The following is an 18,155-nucleotide window of genomic DNA, read 5'->3' as shown; positions in this document are numbered from 1 at the left end:
GAGAGCTGTGTTTTTCCATAGCCGTCTCACCATTGGGAGGTATGTCAGAATGAAAGCTGGTCTTAGACTGATCTCTGGTAACACATACCAACATTTATTAGCAAGCAACTATGAACGCAATCATACAAACTGTTCTGTATGCTCAACAAAGTGTCCTTTTTGACACTTGATAGCAAGCCCTTGCATAGAGATTTAGGTAGAAACAGATGCTCTGGCAGAAGAAGTAAGCTAGTATTCTAGTTTGTATAAACCTTCCAAAGATCTTAGGACACGGAGTTGATGGAGTTTAGAATCAGGATACAGGTAGCTCAGGCCAGTAGATTCTTGGGTCCTGTTTGAGCAAGGCTGAGACAGCTATATATTTCTAGCCAATCAGCGTGTCTTGAATATCATTCATTTCATCAATGAAGAACAAGTTATACCCTAGTATGTAAATACTCCAGAGCTGACCTCAGGTAAAAACAGTTGTAGTTTCACAACCAGTGAGTATTTGGGTCTGGTTAGAGCATGGTCCTCAGCTATGGCTACATGTTAGAATCACCCCTGGAGAGCTTTTAAATCCCAATGCCCAGGCCACATCTCAGACCAAAAAAAAAAAAAATCAGTCTTTAGGGGGTGGGATGCAATCACTGATTTCTTCCAGACCTAATTCTAATTTACAGATAAAGTTGAGGACCATTAGATTAGAACCTTCCAATCTAGCCTAATTAGCAGCAGTGTATATTCTTGAATAGGTGTTTTCAATGCTATTTAGCTAACTTGAAGAGATAGATAATGTCCTCTGTATTTCATACTGTCAATATTTAAATATCTTCAAATAACAATATAGTAGTATGAAACACATCCCTTCCTTAATGAACAAAGACAACAGAACTAGAAATATCAACTGGAACAGAGCTGTAATACTGCCCAGGAAGGAAATCCATCCATTTGTGAGTAATGGGTGCATTTCAACACAGATTAAGACCCCACAATGAAAATTTGATCTTTAAGCAATTATACCCTGAAAATTGTCTGTAATATTAGTATGTTCCCTGATTCAAGGAGTGACTATGTCAGCCAGACCATGCTGAAACTAAAACAGCAGGGAATAAACAAAGCAGAATAAGAAAAACCTGTGTAATAAAAGAAAAAAACAAAACCAAAAATCTATAACAGACGGATCACTGCAATTTCTTTAGCTCAGCTAGCCAAAGATTTCACCAGTTTCTAATGATAAGAAATTCCAAGATATTTTCAGAACACAATTCCAAGTTACTTGGACTTGTGGTACATAAGGAAGCTCATGTACATTGCTGAAAAAACTCCATATTTTCTTATGATTTGGTGAGCTTGGACATTTTCCTTTAGCTTTTTCTATCTTTCATACGGCTTATTATATCACAGACTTCTTCCAATCCCAACCAAATTCCAGTCTCAAAGGATTCTTCTTTAAAGAACATGAGACCAGGGGTGTGTGGGTGGGTGGCTCAGTCGGGTACACATGAAGTGTCTGCCTTCAGCTCAAGTCATGATACTGGGATCCACTGAGTGATGAGCCTGCTTCTCTTTATCCCTCTGCCCCTACCCCCTGCCTATCTATCACTCTCTCTCTCTCTAGCAAAATAAAAAAATATATACAACTTTAAAAAATTAATAAATAATTTAATTAAAAAAAAAAAAAGAAAAAGAAAAAGAACATAGGACCAGACCTCAAACATCCTACAAAACATCCCCTTTCATACTCCTCCTTCATAGACCCTAAGACTTTCCAAGGTGGTATTCATTCTTACTGAAGTATTGCTAGTAAATTTACTTATTAAGAGGTTGTCTGGAGGTATTTTGTCGAATTCAACAGCAATATCATAAAGAATGCCTAATTAAAGCTAATCCCTGTTTTGGAATGCTATACATCACATGAACTCAAATAAATGATAATGAGCTTATATTGATAATATAGGAACAAATTTAGCAATATAAAATTCCAGTCAAATATTGCAAAATATTTTTTACTATCAATTTGTTAATCAAAAACAGATTGAGGAGACTTGAAGAAAAACAAAAACTGAGCCTACCCAAATAGAAGTCCTTCACAGAATTTATACCTTTGAATCTAAACATTATATTCAATCTTGGTGCTTTTGTCAATTTTTTTTTTCTGTTTGACATTCTTATAATCATCTTTCAAAATATGGTTTACATGATATTCCTGTGAAGTCTATGATGAACCTTCCCAACCTTCCTTTCACAATTGGCTACTTTTCCTCTCAGCTATGCCTTTTATGTTGACCATATAGTATTTGTTTTCATGTCTTTCTCCATCTAAACACATTGACCCACTCGAGGGCAGGATCCATGATGTAGATGTCCTTGTTTCCCAGAGGCTAATCACCTCAGACCATACATTTTTAAAAATGTAATAAATGTTTATGGATTATTTGACCAGATCTTTGATCTAGTGATTATTTCATTTAATTGCAAACTCTACTTATAAAGCCTTATTAACTAAAGATACCTGAGTTGTACATTACTTTTCCACTAAGACGGAGTCAGACAGTTATGAGTTGTTTGGGACAGAAATTCTAGCTAGAGTAAGGAGCCAAAATAGAAACTAGAAAGGTACCAGAGACAAGAGTTCACTATTTGGAACCATTCTCATTTAAGGTGAATGAGAATTCTGTAGAGGTTTTATAGCTTGCTTTCTAGAGATATCTCATGTGCTTCATATACTATTTCAGAATAATTTATGTAGGTACACGTAAACATTTTAGTTTTTTAAAACCTGCTAGTATACAGATTCTGTCTCTAGTAGGTTTAAATAGCAGGATGTGTGTGTGCTTGTGTGTTTTCTTGAAAAAAAGAAAAATCTAAGTTTTTTCATGGACATAATTTAGCCATTATATTCTCTATTTTAAAAATAGGGGCGCCTGGGTAGCTCAGTGGGTTAAGCCGCTGCCTTCGGCTCAGGTCATGATCTCGGGGTCCTGGGACCGAGTCCCGCATCGGGCTCTCTGCTCAGCAGGGAGCCTGCTTCCTCCTCTCTCTCTCTCTGCCTGCCTCTCTGCCTACTTGTGATCTCTCTCTGTCAAATAAATAAATAAAATCTTAAAAAAAAATAAAATAAATAAAAATAGGAAATTATTTTAAATGTTGCATTCTTCACTGTAAGGAGCAGCTTATTTTCTCTGTTTTAAGGAGTTTTGGAAAGTTAAATGACATACTCAGTCACTAAGAAAATGAATGTCAGGGTTGACTGACTTGAGTCAAGATTTCATCTAACAAGCCCTCCTACACCTGCAATTAGTGAGTGGTTGCATGGCATAAAAGAAAGGCATTAGCTTTAATAGTCAGAAACCAGAGATCAAATTAGAAATTCACAATTTATCTGGGCAAAAATGGACCATTATCTCATGTCTCTGGGTCTCAGTTTCTTCTTTTGTTAAACAGGGATAACAGTACATTTTTATAGAATTCCAGACTAGGAATTCAAAGAAAAACACTTTGTGAGCATAATTTAGGCAATGTTTGATTTGCTGGGACAATGCAGCCAATAACATGAGACCACAGAGGGCCAGCACCCTTAGCATGAGACCATGGAGGCTCTTCAATAGCCACAAGTGGTCCAGATGCCAGTTTTATGTCTCTTCTGAAAGAAGGCAAAGTGTTTGTCTCTATCTAGTTCTCCCAAATGAAGTGGGGAGAAATGTTAGCCATGTGACTTTAGTGAGTATCACATGAACAAGTTCCCTACACACTACTTTGGAAATGTTACCAAATGGAAGATTACATTTAGAAAGGGCAGTTGTGTCCCAAGCAATGAATGAGATAATGGTAAAGTCATTGCCTGGGACACAACTGAGGACATCATCTTCGCTGCTGGGAAATGCAACAGGGGGCACTAAGTATGGTTACCTACATGCACAGCACTCACTCACCAGACACCGATGTGCCTGCTTTAACCTGGAAATTGGTTCTTCTCCCAAACAAAGCAGTATAAACCCAGTAACGAATACAGAGGGAATGCCTCGTATATCTTAGCGGTACTTGTTTTCCTGTTGTTAGGCAGGGAGCAGTTTAGCCAATGCTGAAAGTGCACAGTCATCCACACTTAACACATTTTCTGTTGCCAGAAGTGCGACTGATAAACAGTTAGTTACAGACTCGTGTAGATAATGCTTTCAGAGCTCCCTTCTGTTGAAGCCTTTTACCCATGGAACTGTGCCAAGACAAACAAATGATAAGAACTTCAGGACAACTTCTGCGGGGGTCTCACTTCCCAATCACATGACTGAATGTTCATCTCATGGCCATTTGGCTGCCCTAGGTTTTATATATGGCCTTATGGCAAAGATCATCTGCTCTGACTAGGTACCTTACCGAATGAAGAGTAATTGTATGCATTTCTCTCTCTCTCTCTTTTTATTTTTAAGATTTTACTCATATATTTGACAGAGAGAGAGATCACAAGTAGGGGGAGCTACAGAGAGAAAGGGAGAAGTAAGTTCCCCACTGAGCAGGGAGCCTGATGTAGGATTCAATCCCAGGACCCCGGGATCATGACCTAAGCCAGAGGTAGATGCTTAACCAACTGAGCCACCCAGGTACCCCTTGATGCATTTCTACCCTCACTCTAGTTCCTGGAGGGTCGCTGCTGTATACTATCAGAATCACTTTGCATCATCAATGTTTAAACCGAAGCTGGCATCTAATGGGCCTCAAAAAATGTACACTGAATATCAAAAGAATGCCTCCAGCAGCACATACATGTGCTTGTAATGAGGCTCCTGCCTCTGTGTTTTCAGTATGTCTAATAACACCTACATTTTTGAGCATCTGGCAGCAAATGTTAGCCCTCTGAATTAACCAAACCCTTTGAGCTACTTATCACTCATTCACTCATTCATTTTTGTCAAGCTCCCAATCTACTTTCTCAATTTCAACAAATATTTCCCTTCAACTGCCTGGAAATATGATGCAACATTTTGTGTTTGAAAATTGTACAGTCGCTGCCATCTGTAACAGCACTACCCAATCACAATATATGGACAGCCACAAGTGAAAGCAAATGTGGACTCTTTTTTTTTTAATTAATTAGGGGGGTGGTCTTAATGATGGTGTCACCCTGTCAGTAGAAGGTATGCTCTGGAAAGTCCTCAAAGAGCCCTTCCAAATGATTTTAATGTGTCCTTAAGAGCAAATATGGACTTTTAATATGTCTAGTGGCTATATTTAAAATGTAAATAGAAATGGGTGAAATTTTGAATAATATATTTTTAAAATACACATATCAAAAGTATTATCAATATGCTCAATTATAAAAATGATTAATGAGATATTTTACACTTTTCTTATCAAGTTTTCCAGTGTATCTAAGGCTTACAACACATTCAGTTCAAGAAGCCACATTCCAAGTAGTCAGTGACCACTCAGTGATCATGGTGGACAGCAGAGACCTATAAAACTATAAATGAGAAAGAGATATACAGAGAACTCTGATACAAAATAGACTAGAATGAATGTGATATTAAGTTAAGACAATGAAACATGGGAGCCAAAGGAGGACTCAATTCTAAGAGAAGGAAGGGAAGTAGGCTTTTTGGACCCACTCTAACTCTTTTTCCTTTACTAAACCATGCATCCTCTCATCTTCCTAGCCACTCCTCCTCCTTCATTCCAAGGACTGTGTGCATCCATGGATCTGTGAGAGCAGTTCTGTGTTTCATAGAACTATATACAAATAAATCAGATATTTCGGTGAATATGAGGCCATGTATAAATACATGTGATGGTGCAGCTTATGTAAACACTATGATTAGAATATATGGGAAGGGCAAATGCCAGATTAAAAAAAATAGGCTATGACTGCCAGAGTACATCACGGTGTACTCTTTTCCTGGTCGAGTACCAAAATGTTTAAGTGCAGGCAATGAGTAAGATAAAGACATGAACTTGGCTAACAGGGAAGCCAACTTTTTGTTTTCCTCCCACACAGGAAAAGAGCTAGTAAAATTAATGACAATGCTTTCACAGCACCTGTTATACAAAGATCTCAATTGCTGACTGTCAGGAATAGGCATGAATTTAGAATGTAGAATTTCGAATGTAGATTCATGAAAATATTCCCCATGCTTGACAAAGGGTTTCCTATTTTATTATTACTTTCTATGTAGCACAAATTAATGAAAAGAGACAACAAAGAGGAGAAACAGAGGGCCTGCAGGAGGACCAAGTGTAATTTAAACAACCAAGCACTACAAAAGAATGCATCCCAACAACACTGAACATATAGGCAAAGTATTGTCCTGGGAAGAGTTCTTTCACAAAAGAGCTGAGTGGAGAGGCCCATTTTGGAGTCGAGGGTTGGATCTGATTGAGAAGAAGGAACTCAAGAATGAAACATAATGCATCCTAACCCGCCCTGAGTGGAATGGGAAATAAAATAAGTAGCTTGACACAAACTTAATCAACAGAAGGCAAATAAATGACAATGAGGGAAAAGAACATAGAAGTGAGGAGCCTGGACTCTGAGATTTTAAAGACTTGTTCTAAGTCCACGAGCCAGTATTTCATTATCTGGCCTCTTCTGGTCTCAATGTCCTCATCTGATACGTGGGACTCCTAACAGCACCTACTCAGTGGATACTGAATAAATTCATTTATATAATGTGCTTAGCACAAAGCCTAAAACATAATAAACAAGCAATGCATTTTAGTTGCAAATATTAGATGATTTGGGGGCACAAGTTTTAAAATTGGATAAGAGGGGCAATTGGGCCGTGAGCCTGAAAACCTGAAAACGGTGATGATAATACTGAGAAGTTGGAAAGAGCCTGGTGCATTGATTTGTCACTGGGATTCCTTTATTTACATTTTTTTTTAAAGATTTTATTTATGTATTTGACAGACAGAGATCACAAATAGACAGAGAGGCAGGCAGAGAGAGAGAGAAAGGGAAGCAGACTCCTTGCTGAGCAGAGAGCCCAATGCGGGGCTCGATCCCAGGACCCTGAGACCATGACCTGAGCCGAAGGCAGAGGCCTAACCCACTGAGCCACCCAGGTGCCCCTTTTATTTACATTTTTATAATCTAAATGTCAGAAAATCATGAGAAGGGTGAAAATAAATGAAGACCACCCAAATGAGAACAAGAAAAATCTATCTCTCAGCTTACTCTAGTCTAGCAAGGGAGTCAGCCATCATCACTTGTGTTTTGGCAGAGACCCAAAGGCAGTCAAAGGGGTAGCAGAATTTCTTGGCAGAAAAAAGAGAAGACTTCTAGATAGGCCCTGATTGGAAACTGTTGGCCTTGGGAAGCCATAAGTGAGCTAACTAGAAGTTGGGTATTCTATGTGATTAGATAGGGGTACGCAGTTGGTTTTTTCTGGTTGGTCCTAAGTTGGAAGAGGGGACAAAACTTAGGGAGGCTGTCAATTACTAACCAAGTCCTGGCTTTTGAGGATTGATTGTTATAGGAGTTATTATTGCTTAAGATAGTGAGTGGTCTGATTTCCTACAAATTGACTTCCAGATAGCAGACTTTCTTCCTGGGTTCATCATTACAGATGATGGATTGGTTTACTGGGTTGGTTGCTGCAGGCTATGAATCAGAATTCAGTTTTTACATGTAGCCTGGCCACTGTCTGCTTGCATATTCAGCCTCTCAGAAGTCATATAGTTTAAATCCCAACACAAATATTTGATTCCTGTCCATTGTACAGCATAGTGGAAAACTCTGAAATATAATATAATCCATTCCATTCTGAGACAACGTTCAATGTCTCGATTTTTTAACCATTACTAAATACAAACATGTGCCTATTGCTAATTCCTACTACTTGGCTCTAGTTCTGTGTTCTATAGAATAATAAGATCCTCAGAGTACATACAACACTCCAATGGCCTACTCTCAGGAGAGAGTACACTTCCTACATTTGGTAGAAAAATATAGCCTTTGAGGGGGCCCTGTGTGGCTCAGTTGGTTGAGTATCTGCCTTCAGCTCAGGTCATGATCTCAGAGTCCTCGGAGAGAGCCCTACCTAGGGCTCCCTGCTTAATGGGGAACCTGCTCCTCCCTCTCCTTCTACTCCTCCCCACCTCTGTTTATGTGTACACACTTTCTCAAATAAATAAAATTTAAAAAACACACACACACACAAGAAATCTAGCCTTTGAATTCACATAGAATTATTCTGCTTCACAGACTAATCTTGCTATTTTTATATCTCAGGGATAATCTTTTGTTCTGCTTGCCCATATATTTTAGAGCAAATACACTACACCTCTGCGAGACTGGGCTAAATGTGAAAGCAAATCCCAACATCAGGATAAGATCCTTTTACCTGTTTCTAGGTTGAGAAAAATATCTCAGAAAAACATTGGAAACTGCACCAGTCATTAAAATGTGTCCCTACTTCCATCCACATCATTGCAAATGGTAAGATTTAATTTATTTTAATTTTTTATTTTTTAAATTTTTAATTTTTTATTAACATACAATGTATTATTAGCTCCAGGGGTACAGGTCTGTGAATCACCAGGCTTATACACTTCACAGCACTCACCATAGCACATACCCTCCCCAATGTCCATAACCCCACCACCCTACCTCCCTCCCCCCGGCAACCCTCAGTTTGTTTTGTGAGATTAAGATTCTTTTATAGTTTGTTTCCTTCCTGGTCCCACTTTGTTTCATTTTTAAGATTTAATTTTTTTGATGGCTGAGTAATATTCCTGTGTGTGTGTGTGTGTGTGTGTGTGTGTGTGTGTGTGTGTCTTCTTTATCCATTCATTCGTGATGGACATCTGGGCTCTTTCCATAGTTTGGCTATTGTGGACATTGCTTTTATAAACATTGCAATGATGTGGATGGACTGGAGGGCATTATGCTAAGCAAAATAAGTCAATCAGAGAAAGACAATTATATGATTTTACTTATATGTGGAATTTAAGAAACAAAACAAAGGATCATAAGGGAAGGGAGGGAAAAACAAAACAAGATGAAATCAGAGAGGGAAATAAACCATAAAGAGACTCTTAAGCATAGAAAAGAAACTGAAGGTTGCTGGAGGGCAGGTGGGTGGGGGACTGGGTGATGGACATTAAGGAGGGCCCATGATGTAATGAACACTGGGTGTTATACACAACTGATGAATTACTGAACTCTACCTCTGAAACTAATAATATACTATATGTTAATTAATTGAATTCAAATTAAAAAAATAAAAAATAAACTACCACTCTAGACAGGTATATAGGATTGAATAAAATTTCAATTCACAAATTGGTATTTCTTAACTTTCCTTCATAGGAGATACTCTGTTCCCTCCTCCTCCCCTGTCCCCAAACATGAGTCACAGAAAAATCTATCTGCTTTTCTTAAGGGGATTTATTGCTTTTCTCTGTCCTTCCAATAGCTCAAATATGAAGAGCTAAAACAATGTCAGAGAAAGACAGGAAAATGGTTCTTTGAGCTGGTCCATCTTGACACTAGTGACAAAAGAGGTGCTTTCTCCAAGTTCTTGTCTACCTAATTGGATGTTTTGGAGAAAGGGAACAATGAAAGTCAGAGGATAAACTAACAGGTTTTGCATCCACCAAGAGCAGTTCTCCTAATCTTCCTTGTAGAAACACTGCACTCACACTCTGTGATCTGCCTCCCACACTGGGAGACAGTTCTTCCTTAGTAGGATAGAGAATTTTCCCTTATGTACCCTTATACTTCAACCTGAAAAATTTTAGCTAACACTCTTTCTGTGCATCTGAGGTGGATTACAGAAATAAACTTGTCTTTTTCCATGTAGAAGAGAAAATATGACTATATACTCAATAACATTACTTCCTCCTATAAAATATTCACACACATGATAAATCCATATCTGTAAACAATATCTCTACCATGCCCCTGAACTATGTGTGTGATGATTACAAAATATTGTGAGTCAATGAACTTGGGTCAATATGGGAGGACAAAGCAGATATCAAGCCAATGAGATTCTCATCAATCATCACAATGAGAAAAATGGAAAGGCTCAACATTCCAGTTGCTAAAGACTGTATGGAGCCAACTTTGTCACAAAGGAAACCCTAAAACCTCTCCCCTCCAGTTAGAGTTCAGCTGTTTTTAGATCCATTTAACAAATACACCAGTAATTAGTACTAAGTGCTGATAAACAAAACAATATGCAAGGTTATGGACAGAAAGCAACATATGAGACATAATTTTTCATTCCCTGCCTGTGGCAGAGATGGCCATCTTTCTACCAAAGATGCATGTTCTCCTTTCCCAATGTTCTCCTTTCCATTGTTTATGGAAAGCATCCAATTAACCAGGGCCCTTTGTGTTGAGATATGGCCATGTGACTGGTCCTCACCCATAGAACGTGGGCCAAGGTGAGTCACTTCCAGGCTGAAGTGGTTAAATTGCAAAGAGGCCTTCCTACCACTCTCCATTTTCTGGCTGAAATTGCAAGACTCCAAGGTCTAGAGGGGATGGAAGAGCCATAGGCCTGAGTCACTGAGGTACTGCATGGAAAGCCACCTAAAAACATTCAATTAGTTCTTTGTGTAGCAAGAAATATTCCTATTGTATTAAACCACAGAGATTTTCCTATTACAGCAGCTCATGTCATTTTTTTTTTAAGATTTTATTTATTTATTTGACAGAGATCACAAGTAGGTAGAGAGGCAGGCAGAGAGAGTGAGAGGAGGAAGCAGGCTCCCTGCCGAGCAGAGAGCCCAATGCGAAACTCGATCCCAGGACCCTGAGATCATGACCTGAGCCGAAGGCAGTGGCTTAAACCACTGAGCCACCCAGGTACCCCGAGCTCATGTTATTTTAATCAATAAAGAAATCCATCCAATTACCTTTGACAGATAATCCTCAAACACTACACTTTCTTTCCAAGTTCAGATGAATTAAACTTGTTCACCCACAAACTCTCCAAAAAGAATGCTGAATGGCCATCGTTTACCTGAATCCTGCCATGAGCAGCTCTGGTTTCTGAAAAACAAATTTTGATGAATATTCATCAGGGACCTCAGACCCTACCTCTGATCAACCCTTTACTCTGCAGAGTATCACCAGGGTCCAAAAAAAAAGGAATCCCATAATCTTTAGGAACAGGCAAAGGGCCTCACAGAATTTTCAGCCTATAACTCAGGGCAATCACAACTGACATGGAAATGGGGCTTCAGTGAAGAGCCACAATCTCAGGGATTCCAGGTCTCATGGCAGTTGTACTGCCAGCCACTACTCCTCTTCTTGTTCTTGTTCTTTCTTGTTCTTTCTTCTTGTTTCTTCTTCTTCTTCTCCTTCTCCTTCCTTCTCCTCCTCCTCTTCCTCCTCCCCCTCCCCCTCTTCTTCTTCTTCTTCTTCTCCTTCTCCTTCCTCCTCTTCCTCTTCTTCTTCTTCTTTCTTCCTCTTCCTCTCCTCCTCCTCTTTCTTCTCTCTTCTTCTTCTTCCTCTTTTTTAATATTTTATTTATTTATTTGACAGAGAGAGATCACAAGTAGGCAGAGAGGCAGGTGGGGGGGCAGTCTCCCTACTGAGCAGAGAGCCTGATGTGGGGCTCAATCCCAGGACCCTGAGATCATGATATGAGTTAAAGACAGAGGCTTAACCCACTGAACCACCCAGGCTCCCCTCTGCATTTCTATAAGGTCTTCCCTCTTGCCAAAGCTCTTCATGTCCTCTAGTTGAGTCCAACCTGTGCCCGTTCCACAGCAATTAATGCACACATTGCAGGAGGCAGAGAGGGAAGAGAGAGAAGCACTAAGCACAAAAGAACAGAGATGCCAGATCACATCAGGGCTTGGAAGCCATGGTGGGGCCTTCGTCTTTAACCATAGAAAAAAACAGAAGCCACCAAAGCACATTATGAATGAGGATGGTAGGCTCTGTTTTGCTTCCTCACAAGATTACTTGGGCTGCAGATTAGAGAACAAGTTAAAGAGGATCAATTGGAAGGCATGGCAATAACCCTGTTAAGGGAGGTTGTGGCCTAAATCTGAGCTTGGCAGAAGGAATTGATAAAAAAAAAAAAACAGGCTTGTGATAAGGACAGATGTGAGGAATGAAGTGATGGTAATGGAGATGCTTGGATGATAATGGAGTTGGGGATACATCTTTGAGAACACTGATGGGAGAATTCTTGCTCTCTTGTTTTTGTAATGTTTGTTCTGGTTTGTCTACGGGCACCCCGTAAGCAATCCAGTGTTACCTGCAAGCTATTGGTAAACCAGCTATAGGTCTCCCCTGTTATTCCTCCTCTCCTCAGGGTTTCCTGTTCCCAGACAGATCCTCAAGAACCTCAAGACTTACAAGTTTTCTTTAATTCTGATGTCAATGGCCCCAAATACCACCACATGCAGCTTAGGCCTGAGATTCTCTAACTGCTGATACCTCCACTGACACATTTTCCTCTGGCTAGTCCTGCCAAACATGCTTATCCCCTGCCATTTCCGGAGCTGCCCCCACGTTTCCTACCAAGGCCTTGATCTTTCACCCTTCAGATGATCCTTTCCTGACATCTTCTCAGATATAGGGTTTTCACTACTTCTCTCCTTCCACATTGTTGGGCTCCAAGGGGATTCTTCCCAGCTCCAACACCTCACCACCAACAACAACTGCAGGGGCCATAGAAAATCACTCCACTTTCTCCCTCAAAAGGGTAAAAATCTGTGCTCTGCTCACCATGTTGGAGTCAGCCTTGCACCTCTGTTCTTGATTCCCTCGTAGCTTACTTCCTCCATAGGGATGGTGCACACTCAGACCCTCTCATTCCTTCTCCGGAATCTCTACTACATAACAGATGTTAACTGAGGGAGAGAGAAAAAGTAACATTTTTCCCCCTTTGGAAGTGTGCCTCAAATCAATCAACTTGCTTGCCATATTTAACATTCAAGCTTTGTGTTTATGCTAATAAATCATTAAAATTCAAGCGATCCTAACAGTTTTGAGTTCTCTTTCTTTCTCCCTATTTCATAATTTATACCCAATTCTGTAAATTACAATGTCGCAAGTGAGAGTAATCACCAGCAGAAATATGCATTGTACACAGGACTAAATAGAGGAATCTCACGATAAAAATCTCCAACATTTGTTATGTACTTTTTGGCCTTGAGTAGTTCACAATTCTGCTTCTCTTTTGCCAAATGGAATACTGATTAACTTCAGGATACTCTTATGTGCAGTGGAGTAACAAATAACAAAATATGCCAATATGCCACAATAATAAAACATGCCTTCCAAAATGCCCAGAGAATTGAATGAATCATAAGAAAGCTAGGGTCTTGGGAAGGCATAAGAGCCAAGCTACCCTCTACCTATGGTTCCTCAAAGATTTGGCTCCAACTTGTGTACATCAAATGTCAAGGAACTCTATAACTGTGACGCAGACAGTCCCAATGTTGTTCTTATTTGGGGAAAGTTTGTTTTACTGAAATAATATGAGCATTTCTATTACTCCCACCTCTAAATTCTCCAGAACACTGAAAAATAAATTCATTTCCATTCCTAAATAATAGCCTCAACTGTTTGTACACAGCTGAGTCTTCTTAAATCTATTCTTCTTTAGGTTGAGTATGTGCAGTGACCCCAACTCTCCCTTGGAGGCAGGTCTTACAAATCCCTCCCTCAAGTACCCTGGCCTACTTCAGCCACCCTGGTAGCCCTCCTATGTCTTCTCTCCCCATCTCACCCTGATGGACTCCAGATTAGGAATGCTCCTATGGCACTCAGGTCCTAGTACAGGCCAGGAGACAAGATCTAAACACCAGGAAGCCAACGGTCTCATAAAACCATTCTTGATCTAAGTTCAGTCCTCTTAGTTTTAACTTGTTAGCACCACTAGACTCTTCTGAAACTTGTGGTTCACTAAAATCCAAAGGTATTTTGCATATTACTTCGTAAAGCTAAAACTCTCCATTATATTCCTTTTAACTTTTTTTTTTCTTTTAACTTTAGACTAACTGCTGGACTTTTAATTTATTCTTGTTACATTGCAAAGTATTGATTCCCACCTAGCAAGATTTTTTAATTATCATTTTGCCATTTGAAATATTAGCCATTTTTTATAGCTCTCAGCCATCCTTTCCATTATCCAAGTCAAAAGTCAAAATACTGAACAGGACACGGTAAAGGGCAAAATGTTGTGACAAAATCTAAGCACTTAAATACATGAAATAAAAATGTGAAATCTCCTTTAAATTATGCATCAAACTCTAAAATTCCAAATACACTTCATGATGTGAATTTTGATGTAAACTTTCTCCCTGTCTCTGAGGATGAAAATATAATAGGGTTAAGGGATATCCACAATTGCCAACCTGAGCAAATTAATTTTTAAAAAATCTTGCTATGATTGACCACAGAAAAGCTGAAAGAAAACAGGTATGCTGACATCCTTATGGAAAGCATTTATTGTACTGTGCAAGGAAATTTAAGATCCATTATCCTGCAACTCTTCCATTTAATACTTACTTAGACTTTCACTTGCCTAGATGCCCACACTAATAATATGTAACTAAGTTTGAGATTAGTCTACTAAGAACTTTAATTGGTCTTATAATTTTTAATATATGAAAAGATTTCTAGTCACAACTCTCAATTCAGTGATCTCAAAGAACCTTCAAGAGTGATACAAAAAAATCAACCAGCAAAAGAAAACTAATCTGCATCAGCAATTTAGTATGTTTTAGTTATATGTTTTGCAGATAAATATGTGTATGAATTTAGCCTTGAGATATATATATATATATATATATATATATATATATATATATAATTGTTTAACTGTGATGCTTTTAGCAGTAAATCTATGACCTATTTATTGCTATAAATTCATTACCAAAGCTTTTCCCTTTCTCATGCCAAGCTAAAATATAAACCTCACACCATTACAAATTCTAACTGCAGCCAAATACATCCAATTATAATCAGTTGCAGTAAAACCTCACTTTGCATTAGGCATAATTAACCGTGTGATAAATAATCAGTATAATAACATTTAATGTACCGTGATAGCATTTCTGAACTACTCATGAGAATTCTAGAAAATATACTTCAATTCTAACCAATGTTTTTAACCATTTCATGCTTGAAATGTCATGCCTGTGTTAGAAAAATTTAAGTATACCGACCCCAAAATTGCTCAGTTGCTTAAGGGTCTGCCTTTGGCTCAGGTTGTAATCTTGGGGTCCTGGGATCAAGCCCCACATAGGGCTTCCCCTCTCTGTCTCTCTTTCTCTCCCCCTGTTCGTGCTCGCCCTCTCCCTCTCTCAAATAAATAAATGAATAAATAAATAAATAAAATCTTTTTTTAAAAATTTGATACACTTGAGGACATCTTAATGTATGTGGTAATAAAAAATATTCTCTACTTTCATCAAAATATTACCTTCTTTAATAACTTTTCATTGTAAATTACATCTCTGCAAATATAGCCATTTCCTAAATTTTTAGGAATTCCCAGAGTGGCCAAGGTTTTTCTTGGAATATTAGAGGGTATAAATTAATTAGGAAAAAAAGTTCAATTCATTCATTCACATTTCAAGAAAGATCTCACATGTGGTTCATTTCAATAATAATAGTAGGAATAATAGGAAGGAGGAGGAAGAGAAGTAGGGGGGAAAGAAAGGAGAGGAGAAGGAAGATCTCTGCCCTGTCGCTGTAAAGAATAATATACATGTCTATTACATGGAAGAATGCTTTTATTCTAGCACATAACATATAAGTCATTAAATGTTACATTTATTTATTTTTTAACTGTTTCTTCCTCTTCATCTCACAAAATGTTTGGCTGGTAATCTCTCTGGCTGTTTACTATTTCCATCTTTAAAGACTACTCTCAATTAAATCTTAATTAACCAGAATTGCTCTCTCAAGTTATTTACACAACCACTTTGTGTTGAATAACCCAAAATTGGTAAAGAAGATACTCTCAGGATTATTTTCACATCACATCTGCAATATTTGCAAAGAAATTTACAGGGTAGTTAGGAGACCCTCTTTCCCTGTCTTTAATAGGTTTAAACTGTTAACCCAATAATGCAAATTGTGGTCCTTCACAAAGAAACCCAAGTTACCAGAGCATGGTCAATGTAGGATTCTATTGCAAAAGCTGGTACAGTCAGAATTATCCATTCACATTAACTCACCATTATGGACAAATGTGGATGGAATTTTGGATGATTAATATGAAATAACAGAGTGAAGTCAACAAGCTTCTCACAAAGTTTAGCTGTAACCTCGTAGCGCTTGCGCATGTTCAAATGGACTTACCTACTTGTCCACAAAGAACAAAGTAAGGGTCATCAAGAGGTTTCTTTCTCCTCCACATACAACAAAGGAGAGTGTGGATCTAGCCAAAGGATCCTACTCTTATTCCTATTTTATCACCATTTATAAACGATAATGGCTAAAATGAAAATAAAGAAAGTACGTGTAAGTACTATTAAACATTTTTACTCTCAAAGAAATAGCACAAAACCCTTGAACTCACAAGAATATTAAACTCAGAAGGGGACGGGGCACCTGGGTGGCTCAGTCATTAAAGTGTCTGCCTTCTGCTCACGTCATGACCCCAGGGTTCTGGGATCTAGTCCTGAGCCTCCTCCTCCCTCTCTCTCTGCTGCTCCCCTGACCCTATGCACTCTATCTCAAATAAATTAAATTATAAAAAGAGAAGGGGATGAGAAGGGAAATGAAATGTCCTGTGAGAAAAGATTCTTCACTTGATGACTTTATGACATTCACTTCTGTCAGAAACCCAGGAACATCGGTCATTTAATTATTGTGGCCATGCCCTGTGCCAGAGATACACACTTGAATGATATATGGTCTCTGCTTTCACAAGATTCATGTTTTAATTAGAGAAACAAAGTCAATAAAGAACAATTACAGGGCAATGTGGTAACTGCTAGAGGTATGCCATGGAGGAAGTGATGATTAGAAGGCAAGAGCAACAGTCAGACTAAAAGTGGAATAAGGTGTTCTACACCGAAAGAAAAGCATGTGCAAGGACACCACAGCATGTACCTCCAGCCTGCTCCCCCTGGGAGAACAGCAGATCATTTCCCAGGACTGGAGTGCGGCAGGTCTGTGACCAGGTGATAGGATGTGTTGCGGGGAGAAAAGCAGAGGATGAAGTTACAGGTGTGCAAACCCTTTGAGGACTTCCATATAGTGATTCCACTATTTCTCTTCTGTCCATCTCTCCAGTCCTACTCTCCCTTCTCCCCCTTAATTACCCAGCTGAGACACTGTAAGTCATCATTATAGTCACTGGTTACAAATACCCTCTAGGGCACCTGAGTGGCTCAGTCCATTAAGTGTCAGACTCTTGATCTTGGCTCAGGTCATGATCTCAGGGTAATGAGACTGAATCCCACACTGGGCTCCATACTCAGCTTGGAGTCTGCCTGAGATTTTTCTCTCCCTCTTCCTCTGCTCCTCTCCCTACTTGTTTTCTTTCTCTCTCTCAAATAAATGAATAAAATCTTAAAACAAACAAACCAACACAGATACCCTCCAATGCCTTGCCCCTTTCTTCCTGTGCCATGTTTCTGCAGCAAAACCCAAACCTGGATTCCCCCAGTCTTATACCTACTCCATGGCTCATCGCAGCAGTTGAATCTTAGCTGGAGGAAAATAACACAAACACACACAATGTTAACAATTATAACCACGTAGACTTGACTCGCTTTACATCTCAACTATATATCTCAGTGATACATTTAGCTTTTTCCAGATTAGTTTGCTCCTCTCCTCAAAACCTATTTCATATCTTCCCTCTTTCCAAACATCAATCAGGGCTTCCTTACCTACATCCCTTATTTCGGTGATAAAACAATATGAGTCAAAAGGGAATGACGCCCTTTCCCACGTCTCATTTATACCAGCTTACATACATCTGTGTCTATAATTTGTCTGCTCTCTCATAAAAATGGATGAACAATAACTTCTCCTCTCCAAAGCCAACCCCTCCCCTTTTACTTTGGATGCACCCTCTTCTGCCTACACCAGCTAGTGGAAACCATCTTCTTCTACTCTTTCCTCTTTCATTTTTTTCCTTTTTACCAAGTCCTTCCATTGGAGCTTTAACATGTTCTATGTCCTGTATTTAAATCACTCTCCTTTAACCCTATCCCCCACTCCAGCTGTTGTATTATCTTATATA

The sequence above is a fragment of the Mustela nivalis genome, assembly GCF_964662115.1.
Source record: "Mustela nivalis genome assembly, chromosome: 7".
NCBI lineage: Eukaryota > Metazoa > Chordata > Mammalia > Carnivora > Mustelidae > Mustela > Mustela nivalis.
This window is presented reverse-complemented; position numbering follows the sequence as displayed.